General features: G+C 52.6%; 2 non-coding genes across 2 annotated transcripts; both read left to right on the top strand.

The window, feature by feature from the left end:
• The first annotated feature begins 2,344 nt into the window (after positions 1 to 2,344).
• LOC125797791 (18S ribosomal RNA) lies at positions 2,345 to 4,208 on the top strand. Its single transcript, XR_007436621.1, has one exon. It is a non-coding gene; the product is annotated as an 18S ribosomal RNA (ribosomal RNA).
• Positions 4,209 to 4,581: 373 nt separating this feature from the next.
• LOC125797774 (5.8S ribosomal RNA) lies at positions 4,582 to 4,735 on the top strand. The gene has a single exon (XR_007436604.1). It is a non-coding gene; the product is annotated as a 5.8S ribosomal RNA (ribosomal RNA).
• Positions 4,736 to 5,000: the final 265 nt, after the last annotated feature.

Below are 5,000 nucleotides of genomic sequence, written 5' to 3'. Positions count from 1 at the left end.
AATGACTAAGTCCAACTTGGTCTACCACTGGTTGGTGCGAAAACCTGAAAAAAATGACTAAGTCCAACTTGGTCTACCAGTGGTAGGCTCGAAAAGTTGAAAAAAAATGACTAAGTCCAACTTGGTCTACCAGTGGTAGGCTCGAAAAGTCGAAAAAATGACTAAGTCCAACTTGGTCTACCAGTGGTAGGCTCGAAAAGTCGAAAAAATGACTAAGTCCAACTTCGTCTACCAGTGGTAGGCTCGAAAAGTCGAAAAAATGACTAAGTCCAACTTGGTCTACCAGTGGTAGGCTCGAAAAGTCGAAAAAATGACTAAGTCCAACTTGGTCTACCAGTGGTAACTCTGAAAAGTCGAAAAAATGACTAAGTCCAACTTGGTCTACCAGTGGTAGCTCTGAAAAGTCGAAAAAATGACTAAGTCCAACTTGGTCTACCAGTGGTAGCTCTGAAAAGTCGAAAAAATGACTAAGTCCAACTTGGTCTACCAGTGGTAGCTCTGAAAAGTCGAAAAAATGACTAAGTCCAACTTGGTCTACCAGTGGTAGCTCTGAAAAGTCGAAAAAATGACTAAGTCCAACTTGGTCTACCAGTGGTAGGCTCGAAAAGTTGAAAAAATAACTAAGTCCAACTTGGTCTACCAGTGGTAGCTCTGAAAAGTCGAAAAAATGACTAAGTCCAACTTGGTCTACCAGTGGTAGGCTCGAAAAGTCGAAAAAATGACTAAGTCCAACTTGGTCTACCAGTGGTAGGCTCGAAAAGTTGAAAAAATGACTAAGTCCCATTTGGTCTACCAGTGGTAGCTCTGAAAAGTCGAAAAAATGACTAAGTCCAACTTGGTCTACCAGTGGTAGGCTCGAAAAGTTGAAAAAATGACTAAGTCCAACTTGGTCTACCAGTGGTAGCTCTGAAAAGTCGAAAAAATGACTAAGTCCAACTTGGTCTACCAGTGGTAGGCTCGAAAAGTTGAAAAAATAACTAAGTCCAACTTGGTCTACCAGTGGTAGCTCTGAAAAGTCGAAAAAATGACTAAGTCCAACTTGGTCTACCAGTGGTAGGCCCGAAAAAGCTGAAAAAATGACTAAGTCCAACTTGGTCTACCAGTGGTAGGCTCGAAAAGTTGAAAAAATGACTAAGTCCCATTTGGTCTACCAGTGGTAGCTCTGAAAAGTCGAAAAAATGACTAAGTCCAACTTGGTCTACCAGTGGTAGGCTCGAAAAGTCGAAAAAATGACTAAGTCCAACTTGGTCTACCAGTGGTAGGCTCGAAAAGTTGAAAAAATGACTAAGTCCAACTTGGTCTACCAGTGGTAGGCCCGAAAAAGCTGAAAAAATGACTAAGTCCCACTCGGTCTACCAGTGGTAGGTCGAAAAAGTGCGAAATTTTTCTAAGTCCCCACTTTTGGTCTACCATTTCACGCCAAAAACTAGTGAGGGTGGCGAGCTCCAGGATTTCTGACCCCCTTCGCCCGACTCCCTTGCCCGACGAAGGTGCACTCCGGTCGGCCTCGGAGCGAGTTCGCCCGCGCTCTGGAGGATTTTTCGTCGGGGGGTTTTTCAAAGGGGTGCCGTCGGACTGTTGAGGAGAGTGGCAATGACTAGGGGTCCAAGCACTGGAGATGATTCTCCATTCATTTCTAAGCATGGCAGAGCTTAAATAAAGCCCCAATAATGGTTCCAAAGTGGATTTTTGGACACTATAACACGGACCCGATCCTACCCGACCAAGAAGCTCCGCAGGTCGGCCTCCGTCCCGCCCCCCGCCCCCCAGGCGGTACGGAGGAAAAACCAAACTTCCAGAGACGGTTCCAGGGGGGGTATCTCTTTCATTATTTTGACCCGATCGAATGGACTACCGAGCCCGCCTGGGTAGGCAACCGCGCGGCCCTCCGTGGCCACTGTGCGCGGTGCGTTCCTACCCGACCCAGCGGGTTAGCCTCCAGGGGGGTCCTCCGTCAGGGGGAGGACCTTTCCGAACCTATCCGAGGGAGTCGTAGACGGCCCGTCTATATCTCAATCTGCCCTACACGATAACCGGTCGGCCCGGAGCCGTCGGACTCGGATGCCTCGGTGGTCCTCGCGTCCAACCGAGCTCCAGCACCCGGCTTCAAAAAGCTCCGGACCCCCGGTTTCGGAACGAGCGTTTCCTTGTTATCCCCGAAGCAAGCGGGAACTCGCGCAGCGGAGTTGCCACACTAATTTCCACTGGGAGCAATGAGGGGTGAGCTCGGACGAGCCTCTCCGCCCGTCCCCCCCTCCCCGGGGGGTCCTTCGGACGGTACGGGGCCGATCCCTCTCCCCTCTAAGAACCAATGGTTTTTTCTGTGACAAAAACCACTCGCAGCAACCTGGTTGATCCTGCCAGTAACATATGCTTGTCTCAAAGATTAAGCCATGCAGGTCTAAGTGCACACGGAAGGTACAGTGAAACTGCGAATGGCTCATTAAATCAGTTATGGTTCCTTTGATCGCTCCACACGTTACTCGGATAACTGTGGTAATTCCAGAGCTAATACATGCAAACGAGCGCTGACCGGTCCTCTCTCGGGGGGGCCGGGATGCGTGCATTTATCAGACCCAAAACCCACCCGGGGGGACCCGCGAGGGTTTCCCCCGGCCCTTTGGTGACTCTAGATAACCTCGGGTCGATCGCGCGCCCACCGCGGCGGCGACGTCTCATTCGAATGTCTGCCCTATCAGCTGTCGATGGTAGCATAGGGGGCTACCATGGTGACCACGGGTAACGGGGAATCAGGGTTCGATTCCGGAGAGGGAGCCTGAGAAATGGCTACCACATCCAAGGAAGGCAGCAGGCGCGCAAATTACCCATTACCGACACGGTGAGGTAGTGACGAAAAATAACGATGCAGGTCTCTTTCGAGGCCCTGTAATCGGAATGAACGTATCCTAAACACATGGGTGAGGACCCATTGGAGGGCAAGTCTGGTGCCAGCAGCCGCGGTAATTCCAGCTCCAATAGCGTATATTAAATTTGCTGCAGTTAAAAAGCTCGTAGTTGGACTTCGGGAGTGGGCTGGCGGTCCGCCGCGAGGCGAGCTACCGCCTGTCCCAGACCCTGCCTCCCGGCGCCCCCCGGATGCCCTTGGTTGGGTGTCCGGTCCTCAGGGGTCCGGAGCGTTTACTTTGAAAAAATCAGAGTGTTCAAAGCGGGCACCAAACTCGCCTGAATGCCTGAGCTAGGAATAATGGAATAGGACTCCGGTTCTATTTTGTGGGTTTCCTGAACCAGGGCCATGATTAAGAGGGACGGCCGGGGGCATTCGTATTGCGCCGCTAGAGGTGAAATTCTTGGACCGGCGCAAGACGGACGAAAGCGAAAGCATTTGCCAAGAATGTTTTCATTAATCAAGAACGAAAGTCGGAGGTTCGAAGACGATCAGATACCGTCGTAGTTCCGACCGTAAACTATGCCGACCCGCGATCCGGCGGCGTTATTCCCATGACCCGCCGGGCAGCGTGCGGGGAAACCAGAGTCTTTGGGTTCCGGGGGGAGTATGGTTGCAAAACTGAAACTTAAAGGAATTGACGGAAGGGCACCACCAGGAGTGGAGCCTGCGGCTTAATTTGACTCAACACGGGGAACCTCACCCGGCCCGGACACGGAAAGGATTGACAGACTGATGGCTCTTTCTCGATTCTGTGGGTGGTGGTGCATGGCCGTTCTTAGTTGGTGGAGTGATTTGTCTGGTTAATTCCGATAACGAACGAGATTCCTTCGTGCTAAATAGTTACGCGGCCCCCCGCGGTCGCGGTTAACTTCTTAGAGGGACCAGTGGCGTATAGCCACGCGAGATGGAGCAATAACAGGTCTGTGATGCCCTTAGATGTCCGGGGCTGCACGCGCGCCACAATGGCCGGGCCAGCGTGTGCCTACCCTACGCCGAGAGGCGCGGGTAATCCGCTTAAACCCGTTCGTGACGGGGATTGGGGATTGCAATTATTCCCCATGAACGAGGAATTCCCAGTAAGTGCGGGTCATCAGCTCGCGCTGATTAAGTCCCTGCCCTTTGTACACACCGCCCGTCGCTACTACCGATTGGATGGTTATGTGAGGTCCTCGGATCGGCCACGCCGGGGCTCCTTCGCGGGGCCTTGGTGCTGTGCTGAAAAGTCGATCGAACTTGATCATCTAGAGGAAGTAAAAGTCGTAACAAGGTTTCCGTAGGTGAACCTGCGGAAGGATCATTACCGGGACTTGGGTTGGTAGTGTCTCCCAGTAGGCGCGACTCCCATTTCCACAAACAAAAAATGTTCAAGCCACGGCCCGACGTTGGGAACTACAGGGATTCCCTTCGGCCTTTTAATGACTTGATCGAAAAACGGTGTCCTGAGCAAAAAACGTGTTTTACGGCCAAAGGGAGACGGGTACCTGGCCCCCGAAGTCCGTCTGCGGGGTTTCTTACTCCGGAGGCGGCTCGGCGGCGCGGTTTGATGACCCCGAGTTCGCTTAGGCGTTCCGGGGCGCCCGTACCCGCGGCTGCCGTAAAACATTATTTCAAACCGTCACTTTTTGTGTCTGTTGGTTACATGGCTTCGAAACAAAAACAACCATAAAGAGTACAACTCTTAGCGGTGGATCACTTGGCTCGTGCGTCGATGAAGAACGCAGCCAGCTGCGAGAACTAATGTGAATTGCAGGACACATTGATCATCGACACTTTGAACGCACATTGCGGCCCCGGGTCAATCCCGGGGCCACGCCTGTCTGAGGGTCGCTATTCCAATCTATCGGACCTTTTCGTTCCGTCTCCCTCTTCCCTCCGGGGAAGAGTTAAGAGACGGTTCGAGGGGACCGCGGCTGGAGGTTCGCAGGTGCCCGATCCGAGGCGCCTTCGTCTTCCTAAAAGCAGACTCGGTCAGGTTCCCTTCTCGTTCGGGACTCGACAAAAGCCGCTCGACGGGCTTGATCGCGGGGGAAAAGACTTTCGTCCACCCCTCTCGCCTTCGTCTCCGTTGCCCAGCGATGGGTCTCGGAGGCCG

This window comes from Astyanax mexicanus, unplaced genomic scaffold (assembly GCF_023375975.1).
Source record: "Astyanax mexicanus isolate ESR-SI-001 unplaced genomic scaffold, AstMex3_surface scaffold_53, whole genome shotgun sequence".
NCBI lineage: Eukaryota > Metazoa > Chordata > Actinopteri > Characiformes > Acestrorhamphidae > Astyanax > Astyanax mexicanus.
Note: the sequence above shows the minus strand (reverse complement) of the source record. Positions and strands in the feature narration are given on the sequence as shown.